This window comes from Lissotriton vulgaris, chromosome 4_1, assembly GCF_964263255.1.
Source record: "Lissotriton vulgaris chromosome 4_1, aLisVul1.2, whole genome shotgun sequence".
NCBI classification, from domain to species: domain Eukaryota; kingdom Metazoa; phylum Chordata; class Amphibia; order Caudata; family Salamandridae; genus Lissotriton; species Lissotriton vulgaris.
This window is the reverse complement of record NC_141691.1, coordinates 568,240,910-568,260,744: the sequence shown is the minus strand read 5'-3', so window position 1 is coordinate 568,260,744 and position 19,835 is coordinate 568,240,910. Positions and strand designations below refer to the sequence as shown.

At 46.8% G+C, this 19,835-nt stretch overlaps 1 protein-coding gene across 2 annotated transcripts in view; it reads left to right on the top strand.

Annotated features, from left to right (window-relative positions):
* TRANK1 (tetratricopeptide repeat and ankyrin repeat containing 1) overlaps window positions 1–19,835 on the top strand; it is a 1,005,982-nt gene that overhangs the window by 19,558 nt on the left and 966,589 nt on the right. The window contains exon 1 of one of the 2 annotated variants that reach the window (XM_086964757.1): window positions 19,094–19,226. The exons of the other annotated variant lie outside the window; for it this stretch is intronic. The gene's annotated coding sequence lies outside the window, so the exon portion shown is untranslated. Of the gene's footprint in view, window positions 1–19,093; window positions 19,227–19,835 lie in introns of those variants that run through there. 2 annotated transcript variants of the gene reach the window in all.

Below are 19,835 nucleotides of genomic sequence, written 5' to 3'. Positions count from 1 at the left end.
GGGCTGTCTCTGAAGGCGTTCGCAGCTGCCAGGGCCGTCTTCTTGCTTGTCTGGGCTTGTTTTTGCATGGGACCAGGAAGTGACATCCCATATGTGGACTCAGTCACTCGTTGTGATCGTCGCTGTCCCGCATTTCCAGGTCTATGTGATCCTGAGAAGATTGACCCAAGAGCTGTGTGGGTTCCATAACTTCAAGCCATTCTTCAATGTCTTCTGGCTCTCAAAGAAGTATGTCTTCTGGTCATAGATTATCTTTAAATGAGCGGGAACAACAGTGCATACTTGAGATTCATGGTGCATAACTTTCTATTTACCTCTTGCAATGAAGATCGTTTCTGTTGCACCAGCAGTGTATAGTCGGGATATAGTGAGATTAGACAGTTCTCAAACTGGATCTGTGTTTGTTCACGTGCTTTCTGCAGTTGGGTATCACGGTCCCTGTAGTTGAGGATTTTTACGATTAAGGGTCTCGGCGGAGCTTCCACTTTCGGCCACCCCATGGGGATCCGGTGCGCCCTCGCAAAAAATCTGAGCGGCCCCCTGAGTCCACATGCATGAGGAACTAGCGCTCCATGTAAGCCGCTGCATCAGTTCCTTCGCTTCGTTCCGGCAGCCCTATGACACGAATGTTATTGCGCCGGGCCCTGCCCTCTGCGTCCACGACTCTGTCCATCAATCCTGTGACCTGCTTCCGAAGGGATTGGAGCTGATTTGCATGGTCCTTGTGCTGTGGCACTAGATCTTTCAGTGTGGCGCTATGGTCCTTCACTGTGTCAGCCAGCTTCGCGTTGTCCGCTTTCAGTTAGGTAAAACCAGTAGTGAGGGTGCCCATTTGCTGTTCAATGGCCCTCCTTGACTCCCTGACTTCGCTAAGTATTAAGTCCAGTTTATCCTGTGCTCCCACATCTGCTGTGGGAGGGATTGTATTGAGTGATTGCATACTCAGGGTTGTATCTTCCTGGCCCACTTCTTGGGAATTAGTGGCTGTGACCTCCCGCATCTTATCCCCTGTGCAGCCCATCACTCCACTTATTTTCAGTGTGTCCCGGCCCTTGAGTGATCGATCTGTGCGTCAGAGAGCCCAGAATAGCAGCACCAGCTGGGGTAGTGTTCTGTGGGCCTCAGCGCCCAGCATATCCCTGACCACCCACGCTGTGCAGAAGATCTATCTACCAATTATTTATTTATTTATTTATATATATTTTGAAGTTTTATATATTACCACCCAAGGGTATCAGAGCGCTTAACAATGTTGGTATGATATTCATAAGAATACAGAACAATTGTATCAAAAGCAATCAAGTATAGTACGCAAAAATAACATAATGAATGAAATAGTTATTGGAGAGAAAGAGAAAGAAGGAGCAGCTTAAAAGAAATATCATTTAAAGGATGACGTATCAAACATTTGATAGGTTAAATTAACAGACTCAAGCTGGCAGGTAGGGTGCATGAGTAAGGTGGGAAGAGGGTTGAATTGGGTTGAGGAGAGGATTTAGGTAAGGGGTATGAGGGGGAGGGAGGTGGGATGTGTGGTGAGTGGGGGAGTGAAATTGGGGAAAAGGTGGGTGTAGTAAGTGCAGTACGAGGGCTTAAGAGCCCCAGTATTTGTTGAGCATGTGTACTTTAAGGTCTTGTTTGAAATTGAGATAGGAGGGGTTTTATCGAAGGTTTTAAGGCAGGGCAGTCCAGATGCTGGGGGCCATACGAGAGAAGGAACTGGATTTTTAGGTTTATTTTTTCAGAAGAGGGGGGATGAGTTGGTGCTTCTCAGCTGGTGGGCGCAACCCGCTTTGTTGAGTTTATTTGAGAGGTAAGGTGGGGTCTTCTGGTAGAGGGATTTGTGCGTAATGCGGGCTATTTTATAGGAGGATCGTCCTTCAATGGGAAGCCATTTAAGGGCTTTGAGGGCAGGTGAGATGTGATCAAAGCGTTTGCAGTCCGTTGTGAGCCTAGCCGCGAGGTTGTGAACAGATTTGAGGGGGGTAAGGTGAATTTTGGGAGTTCCGGAGATTAAAGCATTTCCTTAGTCAATTTTTGAAAGGACTAAAGATTGGACAATCGGCTTGAAATCTTCAGCAGGGATAAAAGGTTTGATTTTTTAAGATGTCGGAGTGTGAGAAGAGCTCCCTTTGCCGAGTTTTTTATATGGGAATTAAGCTTTGGCTCTTTGTTGATGGTGATGCCAAGAGATTTAACTGATTCAGCGAGGGAGAGAGAGCAGTTAAGGGCATTGAGGTCAGTGACCCAAGACTGAATGGGGAGAGGTTTATTTTTAGGAGCGAAGAGAATTATTTCATTTTTTCTAGGATTGAGCTTAAGGTGATTGGAGTAGAACCAAGCTTGTATTTTGATTAGGGCATAATTGAGGTGAAGAATATCGGAGTGGGATTTAATTTTATAGTACAGTTGGGTGTCATCGGCATACAGGTGGTAATTTATTCCGACTTGCTTGAGTATGCGGGTAAGGGGTTCCATAAAGAGGTTAAAAAGTGTGAGAGAGAGAATTGATCCTTGAGGGAACCGAGGAAGACAGGTGTGGGGTGGGGCAAGAGAGATGGTTTTGTATTTTAATTTGTTGGGTTCTGTGTTGGAAGTAGGAGGTGAACCAGTGAAGGACAGCGCCATTTAAGCCGATACGATCTTGGAGCACAATAAGTAAGGTTAAGTGGTTCACTGTATCAAATGCAGCGGTAAGATCGAGAAGAATGAGTATGCAGGACTCTCCCTTATCCAGGGCGAGGTGGATATCATCTACTATATTAAGCAATGGTGTTTCTGTGCTGCATCCTTTGCGGAAACCGGATTGTAGAGGGTCGAGTATGTTGAAAGAGTCAGTGTGTTTATCTAATTGGAGAAGGGCACATTTTTCAAGGGCTTTGGAGGGAAAGGGGAGATTGTAGATGGGGCATTAGGCTTTGGGGTTTTTAGGGATGGGTGTGATTTGTCCAAGCTGGAGGGAACCTGGGACGCACCCCGTGGAAAGTGAAGAATTGATGATATTGGTCCAGTAAGGGGCGATGATATGCTTTAGTTCATGGACGAGGAAAGATGGCAGTGGGTCTTTTGTGTGAGCAGATGGTTTTAGTTTGGATAAGATGTTAAAGACTTCTAGTTCTGATACGGGATTGAAGTTATGCCAAGAGGCATTGTTTTTAAGCAGAGGTTTAGTGTGGCTGGATTCAGGTAGGGTAGATGAGGGGAGGAAAAGGGGCGGTGTGAGGGGTGGAGATAGGAGAGAGTGTGGTGTTGGGGTCGCATCAGGAGTACATTGGGGGGTTGGGAGGGCTGAGTAATCTGGAAGGATTTATCAATTTTGGCATTTTTTTTGCTAAAAAAGCTTGCAATTTCTTCACGTTTGTTAGTAGAGAACAACAGGTTGAGGGGGGGGCCGTGGTTGTTTGGTTTCTAACAATGTTGAATAGTTCTCTGGGTCGGTTCTTTGCCCGGGTGAGTTGTGCACGGAAGAAAGAAGCCTTTTCAGAGAAAATGTTTTTTTTTGTAGGTAGATCTAGCAATTCTAAGGAGGTTTAGATGGGCAGGGAGAAGGGTGATGTCTCCATGTTCTTTCAGCGAGTCTAAGTGAGCGCCTTTCATTGTTGGGGTCAGAGGTAAACCAAGATTTGGAGGGAATATTTTTTAATGTTTTAGTTGTGAATGGGGCAAGTTGGTCTAAGGCCTCAGAAACTGATTTATTGTAGTACTCTGTGAGTTCATTTGAATTGAGAGAGGGTGGGGTGAGACAAAGGTGGTCTTGGAATTTAGACTCAAGTGCACCCGGAGGGATTTGCTTAAGATTTCTAGTTGTAATCGTGGTTTTGTTGTTTCTAGCCGGGGCAGGCGGGGTTGATCTGGAAATTTTGAACAATATGAGGTGGTGGTCAGACCAATCAATGGGGATGATGTTGGATAGGGAAGCTAAGTCCTCATTAGCGATGATAGCGTCAAGAGTAGCCCCTTTGGAGTGGGTTGGGGAGTGGCAGAGTTGCTTGAGGTCACTAATCTCAAGCAGATTAGTGAGAAGGTTGATTGTGGGATCATCAGGTTCATTCCAGTGAAGGTTAAAATCACGAAGAAAGAGATTTTTGGAGTTAGAAAGTAGTGATTGCGTAAGAAGGTCAGATAGTTCTTCGGCAAAGGGCAGAGGTTCACCAGGTGGGTAGTAGATATTGTGTAGTCGTATTGGGGGAGAGCCCTTCAAATTAAGTTCTGCTCCAAGATATTCAAAGGTTGTGTAGTCCGTAATCTTGGTTAGGGAGAGTTGGGGTTCTTTTTTAAAAGTAATTGCTAGACCACCTCCTATTCGCTCAGATCTGTCTTTCCTGATAATGGAGTAAACAGGGGGGGAGAGTATGTCGAGGATGGGGGTTGAATGGTCTTTGAGCCAAGTTTCTGTGATTAAGGCGATGTCGATATCTTCACAAAGGATGGTTTAGGATATTTCGGTCGCGTGTCGAACAGCTGAGTGGCAATTCACGAGCATGCAGGACAGGCGTTTGGAGTTAGAGTTGGGGGGTGGGCATTGTGGGATGGCGGTGAGTTGGGGGGGGTGGGGGGATTCGGGAGCTGAGTGGATTCTGCTGATCCCCATAATAACAGGGATGTTGGATTGAGGGAAGGAAGAATTTTTGTGGGTGGGCTCATTAGGGTATGAGTCGCAGATGTTAGCTGGGTTAGAGGCAGAGTAATCATTTAAGGTGCGAAGAGGTCTGTGTGAACGGTTGAGAAGAGGGGTGGATTTCCATTGTTTGGGAAACAGGTATTGGTCTGGCAAATTCAGTAATCAAGGTGGAGATATTGTGTTCAATGTTGCAAAGTGTCTGGGTTAACAAAAAGAGGTGGGATGAAGTAGGGGCCGGGGGAGGGGAGTGGAGGGAGTATGGTCAGAATTAGCTGGGGTGGTAGGTTTGGGGTCGGGAGTGGGTGAGAGGTCATGAGGGGGTGATGTAGGGGCAAGAGAAGGGGAAGGGGTGAGGTGAGAGTTGACTGGGGAGGTGGATTAGAGGTCAGTGAGGGCGAAGGGCGAGGGGCGGGGGATAGGGGTGATACTGAGCCTGTGGAGATGGAGGCCTGGTGAGGGGAAATGGAGGACGGTGAGTGAGAAGAAGTAGCAAGAGGGTTGGGGGTTGGAGTGGAGATCTGGGAGGGAGGAGAAGGGGAAGGATGGAGTGTAGTAGCTAGGGAGAGAGGGCGAGATAGTATATGTTGAGATGGAAGAAGGGTTGAGATGGGGATCAAGGTTGGAGCTAGGGGCAGAGCTGGGGGGAAGAAGGGAAGGTTGAGATGTGAAAAGGGGTTAGGGAGAGACCAGCATTTGTGGGCAAGGTGATTTGAGGGGTGGTGACTGAGTTAGGTGAGGTGAGGGGGGTGGGGTCAGGAGAGGGTGATAGCATAGTGCTCAAGGAGATGGATATCTCATTGAGGTTTGTTATAATCGTGTGGGGAGGGGTTGACGTTGGGGAGTCAGGGGAGAGCCATGAGGGGTCTTGTGGTTGAGCAGGTGTGGGAAGAGGAGTTGGTATGGACATCTGGTGTGAGAGGGTGTTACAATGGTGTTCAAAGATGGTGAGGTGGTGTTCGGAGGCTTGTTTCAAGATGTTACCTGTTTTGAAAATGGAAATGCCAATTTCACCAGGGAAAGGTGAAGAAGGAGTGGTGGATAGCTTAAAACCGTAAGGAATCTTACACAATTTAGATATAGGGAGGTGGTCTAGGAAGGTGCTTTTCCATTTGGAGGGGCGTTTGGAGTAGAAGATGTAGTTTGTGTTAATGGGGGAAGTGAGGCTATGGTAGTTGTCAACAATAAGGGTTTCAGGATGCTGGATTAGTAATTTATGTTTAAGATTTTTCTTGGCATTTTTGGAAAGATTAGGGGGGTAAGGAATTGTCCAGGAGTTGGGGCCATGTTTGGTGAGGGAGGGGTGTTTAGAGGAGAGAGTGGGAAGGAGGAAGGATGCAGGAGCATGAATGTGGGAGGACATGATAGATCAGTTATTTGAAGGATAAGTCGTAGTAAAGAGGGGTGGGTGCAGTGGTGTAAGGAGATTAAGGGCACTGCAAGTAGAGAGGGTTGGGGTGTGGAGGGAGATGTAGTATGGTGAGGAATTGTACTGAGTAGGGAGAGGTTAATTGATGAGGAGTAACATGGCGAATGCGATAAAGAAAGAGAGAGAAATAGATACAGGGAGGATTAGCAAAATGGAATGCATGAGTGTGATAATGTTAGAGTAATGGTTTAGGATATGGATGGACTTGGGTGCAGGTGGGCGTGATGGGAAAAGTCTGAAGGGGGATCTTGAGGAAGTATGACTATTAGGCCTAGTAGTGAGAGCAGTAGAACTAAAATATAGTTATAATGAAAGCATTCAGGCATCAATAAGAACAGTACAGGTTATACAAAGTGCATAAAGGTCACATTAAAAAGCAGTTAGGAGGTACCTTAAAATAACAATAGTAGCATATTTTAGTTAAAAGTTTAGGACTAGTAGTGAGAGCAGTAGAGCTAAAATATAGTTATAGTGAAAGCATTCAAGCATCAATAAGAACAGTACAGGTTATACAAAGTGCATTAAGGTCAAATTAAATAGCGATTAGGAGATACCTTAAAATAACAATAGTAGCGTATTTTAGTTAAACGTCAAATTAAATAGCAGTAAGGAGATATCATTAAAATAACCATAGTCGTGTATTTAAGTTAAAATAAGGCGATTTGAGGGGGCAGAGGAGGTGCAGTGAGGGTCACCAGACAGGCAGGTACATGCAGGCGTGAGTTACACAGGCATCCTAATGTCATCACAGCCTTTTTTGATTACTTGTTGCAGAGGAGGTACAAAATGGGCGCCAGCCTCAGGGACAAAAACAAAATGGGGGCGAGTCAGGCACCAAACATTTAAAAATTCAGAGTATAAGAAACAATCCAGTAGACCTCGTAATGGGATGTTGGGAGCGTGTCTCCATTGGTAATTAGCCCTGTCTCAACTCGATAGCATTGGGGGGGCGATATAGCCAAATGCTAAGTCCAGGGTAGTCTAAGTATAGATGCTGACCCAGAGCATCTCCACCCCTTATAGGTGAGCGTTCTCCATGACGGCGTGTTTCATAGGGAAGAGATTCCAGAGCGTCTATGTCCGGGGAAAAAAGGCAGCCCTCCACAGTTGCATCAAAGGAGCCAGGAGTGCACGGGATCAAAGGAGGCGCCAGGGACGTGAAGCAGCAGGCTGGCGAAAGCGATTCAAAAGGGCTCCATGAGGGACATGAGCTCATTGGTATGGCAGAGAGAGCCCGAACCTCAAACCCCGGCTCGGCAGGAAGAGTCCTGGCAGCAAGAACGGGCCCAGAGGTGCATCAGGGTCAGCAATGGGGGAAGGTTGGCGGCATCTCTTGCGATTTGAAAGAGTGTAGGTGGTGGAGTAGCGCTAGACCTCCTGGTCAGCGCTGACAAACCCAGCGCAATGCAGATTCAGCGAAGGAGCAGGCCGGCTGGTGGCTTACCTTATCTGCAAGGGACGTGGAGGATCGGAGCAGCGGCGCCTAAATCTCACAAGCGGAGGGGGTGGCCCAGTAGGCAGGCAGCCTCAGGGAGTCCGGTCGAGAATGCCTGGAGGCTCACAACCAGCGCTGAAAAACAATTGCACGAGGAGTCCCTCTAGGCAGCCCACCACAGGTATCAAGCAGCTACATATCTGACTGGGCGTTCTCTCAGCCTCAACTGCAAATGCCGGGCTGGGCAGATTTCCTGTGCTTCAGGGTACACTGTTGCAATCGCCGGGGAGACAACGCATGACACAGGAGCCTTCGTTGTGGCGAGACTCGCACACACCGCACTCAGCCATTTCCACTGTTCACTGCAATAATGACTCCCCACAATCGCCGCCTGCAGTATGCCGCCGCACAGGGAGTGCCAGCCTCAATGTTGTGGGTGCCTGGGGAGAAAGGGGATCGCCGGATTCCCACCACTTCAGCTACTGTCCCATCCCTGTCCCCCGCAGTATTTTCATGTTCATTAGGGGTCTCCATGGTCGTAGATCACCTTACAGGAGGACAGACTTGAGCCCCCCAATCACTACTCACAGCAATGCCAGTCCTCCAGGACAGGCCACAGAGTGTAGAGTCCCGGCATCAACCCCACTGCCTCGCAGGGAACACAGGCAAAAAGAAAGGGGGGGTGGGGTAGAAGGCCGAACACCGCTGTCCCTCCGGCTCACCAGTATCTTGTGCAGGGGGCTCTACCCTCCGGCAACCCGGAGCTTCCGGGGGCGGGGGGGCCCTGCTAATGGAGGACACAACCTGTCTTCTTCCTCCTTCGCATTGAGCCCCGCTCCTGCAGTCACTCACAGGGGGGGGGGAGGCAACACGCTGCCTCCAGCCCAAGCAGGGCGAGATGCAAAATCCAAAGGGGGCCCCCCTCAATGCGACCTCACCGTGCAGGCTCAGTCCAGGCCCAGGTCCAGACCGCGCTCCAGTAAGCAGTGCCGGGCAGGGGCAAGATCACTTGCGGCTCGACTAGTCCCAGGGTCAGAGGTCGGGCCCACTATAATGCCCACGCCGTCCTGCAGGGTATTTGCTCTCCTGCAAGGCACGCCACAGCTCCATCCAAGCAGGTCTCTGTTGCCGCAGAGTCAGAGGGGGGACTTCGTCGGCGCAGATGCTGAACTGTGCCACAGCTTGGTCCTCCCTCCAGCAGCTACCGTCTCCCGGTCCCGTAGCCTCTGAGAGCCAAGATTATCGTCACTTCTGGTATCAACTCACTGCTCACCCGTTGCACAGTACTCGTGGACGGTCTCTGTGCTCTGCAACCATGGCTATGTGCGCCAGGAACCAAACCGTGCGTTTCTGCGGCGCCAAATGGCACTCAAAACGTTAACTTTAAAAAGTGAAAAGATGGTGCATTTTCACACATACAGAGCCAAAATAAGGGTCTTAAGGGCAGGTTGCAAATTTATTGTATTGCCTGTATTTTTATTGTTGTGTCTCTGACTGCTGTTGTCTGTCTTCGCCGCTGCCTGTACGTGGTCTGTTCCCCTTTTTCTTCCCTCTGTTCCCCTCGCTGTCCCTGTGCTCTCTCTGCCCGGTCTTTCCTTCTGTACCCCTCGCTGCCCGTGTCTCTGCCCAGTTTTCCCTTCTGTTCCCCCCGCTGCCCCGTGCCTCTCTGCCCGTTCTGCCTTCTGTTCTTAGCTGCCCCTATATTTCTGTATTCTGCCTCTGTACCATTAGTTTTTTGTGCCCGTCTGCCCTCTGTGCCACTCATTTTTTGTGCCCCTTTTGCCTTCTGTTCCACTCGTTTTTCCCTCGTTTTTTGTGCCCTTCTGCCCTCTGTTCCACTCGTTTTTTGTGCCTTTCTGCCCTCTGTTCCACTCGTATTTTGTGCCTTTCTGCCCTCTGTTCCACTTTGTTTTCCCCTTGTTTTTTGCCTTTCTGCCCTCTGTTCCACTCGTTTTTTGTGCCTTTCTGCCCTCTGTTCCACTCGTATTTTGTGCCTGTCTGTCCTGTTCCACTTCGTTTCCTCCTCGTTTTTTGTGCCTTTCTGCCCTCTGTTCCACTTCGTTTTCCCCTCGTTTTTTGCCTTTCTGCCCTCTGTTCCACTCGTATTTTGTGCCCTTCTGTCCTCTGTTCCACTCGTTTTTGTGCCCTTCTGCCCTCTGTCCCACTCTGCCCTCTGTCCCACTCGTTTTTGTGCCCTTCTGCCCTCTGTCCCACTCGTTTTTGTGCCTTCTGCCCTCTGTCCCACTCGTTTTTGTGCCTTTCTGCCCTCTGTCCCACTAGCTTTTTTGCCTTCTGCCATCTGTCCCACTCGTTTTTGTGCCTTTCTGCCCTCTGTCCCACTCGTTTTGTGCCCTTCTGTCCTCTGTTCCACTTGTTTTTGTGCCTTTCTGCCCTCTGTCCCACTCGTTTTTGTGCCTTCTGCCATCTGTCCCACTCGTTTTTGTGCCTTCTGCCCTCTGTCCTACTCGTTTTTGTGCCCTTCTGCCCTTTGTGCCTTTCTGCCCTCTGTCCCACTCATTTTTGTGCCTTCTGCACTCTGTCCCACTCGTTTTTGTGCCTTTCTGCCCTCTGTTTCACTCGTTTTTGTGCCTTCTGCCCTCTGTCCCACTCGTTTTTTAGCCTTCTGCTATCTGTCCCACTCGTTTTTGTGCCCTTCTGCCCTCTGTTCCACTCGTTTTTTGTGCCTTTCTACCCTCTGTGCCACTCGTTTTTTTCCTTGTTTTTGTGCCCCTTTTGCCTTCTGTTCCGCTCGTTTCCCCAGCCGCTGTGCCCCCTGCGGCCCGCCCTCTTGACTGCCCACTGTGGCCTTTTGTTTAAGTATTGGGCTCCTTTAACAGCAATACTTAAACAAAAGGCCACAGTCTGCCCCGCGCTTTACTAACAAAAGCGTAGACAGTTTCCAAACACAGCGTGTGCTAAAGTACGCGCTGTGTTTGGAAACTGACTACGCTTTTGTTAGTAAAGCGCGGGGCAGACTGTGGCCTTTTGTTTAAGTATTGCTGTTAATCGGAGCCCGTGAAGGGGCTCTGATTAACAGCAATACTTAAACAAAAGGCCACAGTCTGCCCGCGCTCCCACATAGCCCCAAGCCCCACCAGCCCCCCCGCCTCCTTACCTGCACTCGTCATGTTCCCGCTGCTCGCTTCTTCAAAGCGGCCGGCGGCGCGACTCTCTCGCGCGACGTCCTGTGTGCGCGCTCCACGCGAGGCGGTCCGCGGTGATGTAAGGGGAGGTGCGCGCGCGCCCTAGAGGGAACGGTGGTCAGGATATAGTAGAGATCAGGATTATTGAGCTCGGGCTCCGGAGCTCACCTAATGCACGGCCGCCATGTTCGGCAGCTGGCCACAACCTCGCCTCAGGCCAGTTAATCTTGCAAAGATGTTTGCGGGTTCCGATTTGTATTGGGAAGGGTGTGGCGAAAGAGGCACATTTCTATACACTTGGTGGTCCTGTTCAGTAATCCATACATTCTGGGTTGAAGTCCTCCGCATGATACAAGCCATTACGAATGTCTCCCTGCCACTTGAACCACTCATGATCCTTTTGGGAGATCAGGGGGTGGATATACTCGTCCCCACGGCAAACCCACAGCAGTGCTTGTTTTCCTGCTTGTTATTAGCAGCACGATTGTGTGTGGCCCAGATGTGGAAACAGCTGCAACCCTTCTCCTTGAACATGTGGTGGGGAAAGATCTGGTCTCTATATGCCATGGAAAAAATAATGGCAATTGTTTGTGATTGAGTATCCAAATTTGATGTAACATGGCACCCTTTCACTACTTACATAGGTTACAAAGGGCCTGGGGGCTTCACAAGGGCGTGGGGGAGTTCATATGACGATGTCCAGGATTCTGATAGAATTTATGAGCTCCTGGGAACCGAATGCCCGATTTGATCGATATGGCTAACTGGGGTCATCTGAAGGGGTCTCAAGGTTTTTATATGTACTTATTGAACGAGGTTATATTAAGAATGTAACTATGGCCTTTGGCATGAGTTTAAGATTTATATATTGTCCTTTGCACACTGCTTCATCCAGTAATGTACTGTGTGTCATGTTATTTAGGATATATCATGCAGCCAAGTGTTTGGGCACAAGAGTGTCAGAGATGATTTGAGATGCTGCCGTTGCCTGGTACTGGAGACTGGTTTTGTACGCCTAGTAGAGAATGGTGTGGACATGTAGAGATACTGAACGAAGGTCTTTTAATCACTGCTCCTCATGATGGGACTGCATGTGCACAAACCAACAATGAAGGCTTTTCTGGGCTATGTCAAAAATATACCAGCAGCAATAAGGAAATACATTACACTTTTTATACTGATGGCAGCAGGGAGGCTGACTAAGACTTGGCTTTCAGACCCTGAACACCAGGATTGGATAAGGGACCTAATATACAGTAAAGAAAGATCTAGGCTATAGCATTCTGTTGCCCCAATCAACCAGGCTCAGAGACATTTGAGGATCATTGCACTCATATTTGCTCTACCAGGATGTGTCTTGAACAGATAGCGACTTGGGAATATATAGGAAATACAGCACATACATATATTTTGCCAGTATTTAGGCAATGGAGGCTCCTCTAAGGCACATGCCCATCTGCTCAGTGAGGGTCAGGGGCTGTTGTTGACAGCTAGCTATGTACAACACCTTTTGAACTTATGTTGGTGAATTGTCCGAGGTGCACCAGCAATACTACAATTATGATTATGTCATACAGTGCCATGAGATGTACTATTAATATGATGAGCATGTAATGATTAAAACGCAATAAATAAAAAACAAAGTGAAAGTCTGTGGATCCTGGCTTGGGCACCAATATCACATGACTTGCCCGAGGATTAAAGGAAGGCTCAATCACCCCAAATCCACCATCAGGGCAATTTTTGCCTTGATTCACTTCTGGACTTGGTCAGACATCCTGTTAAGTTGCTTTTCACTGGCAAGCTACCCCCTGTATCTAGGTTATGGACACAGACATGTGTCAACCCTGAAGTCAGCCAAAAAAGGATAAGAAAAAATCATCCAAGCACCTCTACAATTTCTTTGCTGCTCGGGTGTAATTTCAGGGGCAAGTTGTACTGCATCCAAAGAAACATTGTACACATTACTATGCAGAAGGTCAAGATGTGGCACACTATTTTCTTCCTCTGTCATTGCTATGAGGCTTACTGTGAAATCTTTCTGAAGTCAACTCTTGGATTGCCTGAAGATTTATTTTCAACTATCTCTTACACTGCACCATTAACTTCCTGAGGAAAATCAAATAGTCCACCACATTCTTTTGACGTATTCCTTTTCTCTCTTCTGTGACTAAGGTGAGTGGATCATGCACTGAGTACCCAAAAAAGGAATATTTCAAACTCTTTTATGTGGAATGTTTCTGTAAATTACTATGAGACATAGCAGAAAATCCCACTTCCTCATGAATTTCTCTGGCAATGTTCCCATCATGCTTTGAAGGGTCTGCTTACACCTTTCCGCCAACCCATTGCATTGCAGATGGGATGCCACGAAGAAGTAGTAAGTCACACCATTTTCTCCCAAATCTCTATCATGTCTGAAAAGATAAAAGTTTGCTCCCCACTTGAATTGCTCCTTGAAAAGATCCCTAGGTATTACCTTTGCACTTGAACTTCTCAGAAGTGTTGCCTCTAGATTCCTCAGTGGCATGATCCACCACAAACAAGCTATGCTAGCTACATGATGCTGGGTTAAAATGACCCAACTATGTCAAGGCCTATCTGCCTGAAGTGAATTTCTACTACTGGAAGTACTGCTTTGTGTATACTTCTTTACACAGCTCATGGTGGGGCCTGTAGTAGGAGACCTTGAACCCTGCGGACTTCAGGTCAGGACAGGTTTCGCTTGCTCTCAACAGTTGGCTACTTCTAGCTGCCCAACACCCTGGAAACAGTCTGTACTCCTGCAGGACCAGGCACTCTCCTTCCTTCTCTGAGCAGGGAGGGAAGCTTCTATGTGCTTAGGTAGAGCGTCTGCTTCTCCTCCAAGTTTTAGAGTTCAAGTGATGTACCCTCACCTCTGAGAGACTGGCTGTTATGTGTACACCAGCCCTGGTCACACAGCAGTCCTCTCTGGATAATGAAAAATTTGGAACTGGAGCAAAGTGGGGTGGTTTGAATGGATCTTTATTATGAATTTTCCAGACATGAGATGTAGGTCCAGTATCCTAGGCTTCAGAATCAGTTTGAGCATTCAAACCTGTTTAAGATGCTTCTCTTTCAAATGTAATGTCCTGGCTGCTATCCAAACACAGCGGCTTGTGCGAAGTGGTGGTTCTCTTAACAAGTAGAAAAGGAGCTGCATTTATGTCAAACAACCGCAAAGGTGCACCACAAAACATGAAACAATAAGTGCAAATGACGTTTAAGCACAATAAGAAGATATTCCTCAGAGATGTTGGAGTTCTTCTTTAAATCTTTATTTTCAAGAGGCAATAAAACACATACAGCCGACGCGTTTCGTCCCAAACTGGGACTTCTTCAGGGCTGTCGGTAAAAAACATATATACATATAATCAGTCTTTATGTACAAGAATCAATTTACAATTTAAAAACATTGACAATACCAAAATAAATTAAAAGCGTTGCTACCATAGACGTGGAGCCTATGCATGCATTTGATGTTAAAGCGTTAGTCCACTGCCAATCTATCTGCAGGGTAATACACGATGGCCTAAGAATCTGTACATGTGTGTAAACATTGTTTCCAATTCAAATATACAAAGTTACAATTCAAATATACATAATTGGAAATTACACATACATCATACGGTTTCCAGAAAAAGGAAGCAGATATATACACATGGCATAAGGCCCATGTGTCTGACCATGACACAAGGAGAGAAGTGAATTGGGAAAAGGATACTTGTATGAGTATAAGGGAGAGCACATAACGGGCAACTCATTTTGAGGTTGAGGTACTTCCATGAAGGCGGCTTGGTGTTTTTGATTAAGCAAGCACCAAAATGTCTTTAAGAATAAAAAACCAAGCAGGATTTATAATCCTAATTTTCCCTGGCAAGTCATATCACTGGTACATAGAGTCCAATACCCATTTACCTTTAAGTCAGATGGACGTCGCATGTGGGGAAGAATATGTGAGGAAGCGGGGTCCAGGGGTCACCTTCCCGGCTACTGTAATCCTGTTATATAGTTGTTCTTTCAGAGGTTGATTTTACAAGAACAGGTCTTAACTGGGATATGAAAAGAAAAAATATCTATGTAACCATACCAGACTATGTTATTGTGTTAATAGACAACAGAATCGGCAAAGTTTAATGAACCTTTTAGCGTCAGGCAGAAGGGGAAATTGGGCTCCCTATCAAAAATTCAGTTTAGTTTGAGAAACAACTACTTACTATAGGTTTGCTAGCGGGCAACAGAGGAAAAGTATTCTTGGAGTTCTTGGGTGGTATAGAGGGTCATGCCACCTTGCTCACATAAATGGCTCAGTCCGTATGCTGGAAGATATAAAAACGCGAAGAGCCAGTTTATAACCTGTGCTAGGACTGGTAACATTACTATGTGCAGACATTGGTGAGCCAATGGCCAAAGATCAAGTGCAAAAGGTAAATAACTACCATATAGTGGTTACCTGAGTCAAAAATAGAACTGGTGATGGACTGAAGGTCCTGTTAGTCCAATGGAAGAGGGTGTGGGCACTGTATCCCAGTAGGCCTGTTGATTAAAGGTAAATAGAATTCAGTTTATAAGTTGGGTCTAGCTCCAAGAGTATGAAAGAACATGGTCTGTGTTAATTTATGTGGATAGGTATGACCAATATGAACATGGTCCCAAATTATACCGCCCCAGGTGTGGAGTCTAAGTTGCAAGAACCACGTACTAAACCCTTAGTGCTTAGTAGGCTAATATTTATTATCAAAACTGGTTATTATAGGGGAGAGGAAATCCCAGATTGTCCAAAGTATCTTAAGTAAGATGATGTCCTGGATAGTAGTTGCTAAAGTCTAAAAAACGCAGTGATTCTAATATGGTAGTTATGCCCAACCCCTGACCATTTATGCATCACTGTGGAAAGGGACATTTTGCCAATGCTTCCAGTGCTAAAAAAGAATGGCTTCTAGTACATTTTATAGAATTTAAGGGGATTAGCAATGGCCAACATATAAAAAAAGTTTAATGCAGCTACGACCAGTCGTTAAGGATAGAGGGACCCCGCCCCTCCATCTTTATCTGACTCAAGAATAGTGCCTGCTAGAGGGAGCAAAGGTCAGCCTGACAATAAAACATAGGGTCATAAGACCCTAATAGTCCATATTACCCCTTTCCTTATTTTAGCTTTACCCACCATCTCCACTAATAAAGGGATAAGAATGAGGTGAGGTATTTTTAATCTCTATTTAGGACCCCTGGTCACCCTCTATCCCTAAGTGCCTTTAGGAGTCAGGGTGAACCCAATGTTGAAGCATACTTGAGTGTGTGAGGGTTATATATAAAAAAGGAATGTTTTCCTTCCCCGCACTAGTCATGCGGAGCCGGCATACCCACTAGGGGTGAACCTAACAACAACCCACCGCCCAGTCCGTGTCTTTTGGATTATACACTATTACCCATGCAACCCCTGGCGGGATAATTTATTGTTGTACTTAGTTTACTCCTCTTTAACTGCTGAAGAGGTCTTTCAACCCTTCGGGTCCCATAGGTAGCTTCCTGTGTGAACCTTGTTTGTTTGTCAGGCCTAGCCACCATATTATTCTACTACAGGAAACATGGGTTTATGAGTTAATTTATAGGCCAGGTTATCTCAACTGCTTTGCAGATACCATCCCAGCTACAACCGGGAGAGCCTCAGGAGGCTTATTAATCTGACAAAAAACTCCTAACACCTTCAAGGTGGAACTATTAGACTCTGGATCAAGGGGCACCTTGGACATTAACCTGAAATTTCACAGTTCTGCTGCACTAAAACTTTTAGTTATGATTAACATCTACATATGCTCAGTCCAGGATAGTGTGGAATCCAGAACCATACACACACTCCAGGCATTAGTAGAGTGCAGTATACACCATTTTTGGCCCTTGATAATAGTAGACTGTAACATTACATTTTAACCACTTGAACCTATGGGAGCAATAGATCTGATAATCCTCCTTGATTTACCTTCTAGAGAGGCATATACACCAATCACATAGATTATATCCTGCTTGACCTGAGACTATGGCACAATATGATTGATATGGAAGTTGTCACCCATGGGGCCAGTGATCATAATGCGCTTGTCGCTGCTTTTTAACTTAAAAGCCCCTGAGCAACCTACTGACATCTCCATAACGCCACCACCTCTTACTAACAATCGCAGGAATATTAAGTGGGCCTACATCACCACAGATACTTGAGTTGTTGCAAAGATCTACCAATTATTTGTAGACCACTCTGAAACGTATGATCCCCTTGCCTGGGATGCTACCATGTTTAACAGCAAGCATAGGGAGTTCTTTAGCACCCTTAAATATTATATCATGAAGCACAGCACAAAAGGAAATGTTGCCTCCACTAATTGCACTTGGTTTACCAAGGAGTGTAGAATGGCAAAAGGAGATTAATCAAGGCCATCAAAGAAGGCTAAAAAAAGATATATGGAGGGCTAGGATGGCCTATAAGGCCATATTGGTCAATGCCTAGGGTTATGGGGAAGAGGGACAGGGGAGCAAAATCCTATAAGCTCTGAGGAAACGTTAATATAGATTATTTTGGAAATTAGTGGCATCAAACAGCAATGGTGGCTCCACTTCTCCCAACATGCACGTCCCAATGGATCAATGGGTTAATCATTTTCAAGCACTATACAGTTTGACTGTGACCGTGAGCAAAGGAAACCACCCTTGGGGGGAGGGGTGCACAGGCGACAATATAGTGGCAGTGACATCTGCCCCCTTTGCCTTTAGCACCCCTTCTTCTGATTTTTCAATTGAGGAAACTTGGGTTGCCCTCTCCCATATGAGAAAGGAGAAAGTCCCTAGCCCAGATACCTCCCCAGTGTTCTCATTACACCTCGAAGCCTAAAATTTGGGTACCCTACCCGAACAAGCTAAACAATGCTGTGCTGCATGGGAACGAAATCCCAGAGTCATGGCGTGGCACCATCATTGTCCCAATCCTCAAAAAGGGCCAAGAAGACACTCTCGCAAACTATAGACCAGTTAGCCTAATTGATAATACCCAGAAAATCTTCTGCAGGCCGATATTTTTTTTTGCTTTCAGGAGTAGATGGAAGAACATCTGGTCCTGTAACGCCAGCGGGCGGGCTTTCGCAAGAATCTAGGTAATACAGATCAGATTTTTAGTTTAGCTGGATGTACATTACCATCAGCAGGAACCACCTGTATGTGACTTTTATAGACATGAGGGCATTAGTCCACCTAGTACCAAGGCACACTCCCTGGGTTTTACTAGTGCAAATGGGGATACCACATGGTCTACTCAATCTCCTTGTCAGACTTCACACAAATATATTTTCCCAGGGTAGGTGGAGCACGCAGGTCGACCTTTCCCCTAGGATCACGGTTATTCGCGGGTGGGATGGGCTGCATCCTGGCCCCCAAGTTGTTTTCCTGGTTCATAAATGGTCTTGTGGAAACACTGGGAAAATGCCAGCACGATACCCCCAGGATAGCTCGTGAAATCATCCATGGTCTCCATTTGTAGGTGATACCATGCTGCTCTCATTCATGTACCCCTATGGGATTGCAGGAATCGTTTAACTTACTTACTTTGTGAGATTCGGCAGGGACTGAGGGCTTGAGATCAATGCAGGCAAATCTAAATGTATGGCCATGAACTCTCATTGTACTTTTTGAAATAAAATGACCGTGGAGGGTTCTGGCATAGACCAGGTCAGGAGCTTTGACCATCTGGTAGTTAGGCTCACTGACAAGCTCTCCTGGGACCTTCAGCTGGCAAAAGGCAATTCCATATTAACACGTAGAGCAGCGACTATCGTCAGGAGATATAAAGCATTGACTATCAGGGCTGGAGATATATAGATCGATGGGTTTTGGGGGTGCTCTGTTCAGGGCAGAAATTTGGGGGTTCGGGGGGTACCTAACAACTAAAAATAACTGAGAAACATTTATAAGATCAGTTCTGAGTATCCCTAACAGCACCCCACTCACACCTTTAAGATGGGATTTGTGAATCAAAAGGGTTGATCAAATTGCTCATTTAAAAATGCTGACTTACTGGGGTAGAACATGGACAACCCAAGAGCTGGTCCGTTTTAAAGCTGCATTACAGGAGCTACTGCTAATAGAATAATTTTTTTGTAAAACATATTTTATTGGCATTTGTACATTGGCAGTGCATAAAATTGTTCGTATTCTGGATCAGTCTTTCGTGTACCATCATCAATAGCCCTTTCCCAAAAGAAATATCCCCCTCCCCCCCTGAGTTGCGTGCTAATTAGAGATGTGTGGTAGATATATGCTAAGAGGCGGTCAGGTTCGAGGTCCCTAAACAAAGTATGTTGTCTCGCTGTTTCCTCTAGCTGTGTGGGGCTGGTTGTCCCTCTTGTCCGTCGTCTGGGTCCGGTTCTGCTGCCCTCGGAGTGTTCGCCTCACTGAGAGCATCTGCGTCAGCTGCCACTAGTTCCCCTACAAGGTCCTCCCAGGCCCTGGCTTTCTCCATCTTGCCTATTCCACTGCTGGCCTCTTGGAGTAGCAGTCTCCCTTCAACCCGCCCATCTTTCGAGCTCTTTTCTCCAGGTGAGTCTCGCCCGCCCGGCACCGTCCTCAAACTTTCCCGTCACCCTGTTTTTGGCTGTGTGAGGGAATCACCCTAAGATGAAATGTTCTGGGGTCTGTGGGAGTTCTTTGTCGATCAGATCACCTATTGTATGTTTAATTTCCCCCCAGAATGTTTGCAATAAGGTGTAGCTCCAGAACATATGGAGTATGTACGCCTCTCTCTCCGCACCTTAGGCAAGCTGCAGAATCCACGGCAAAATACCTCCTGATGAAGACCAGCGTTAAATATGCCCTATGCAGCACATAGTAGTTAATTCATTTGAAGTGCGCGTTCTTAGATACTTTCGGGGTGCGTTCTAGGATTTTGTCCCATTCTTTCTCAGGTATTGGTTTACCGAGGTCCTCCTCCCACTTTGTGCGCAAGCGCTCCAGCGGTTTTTGCATATCCCACCGTATTGCTTTATAGAGACAGGACACCGTCTTGATCCTTCCAGCTGACAGTGCGACATACCTGCATCCCTCTAGTGCTCTCGGCTCGGCATCGCCGCTCCTACAGGGTGTCCTAATCCTGCGCGTTAGAGCTCTATGCTTCAAGCAGTGACCCCCGGGTAAGTCCTATGCCGTTTG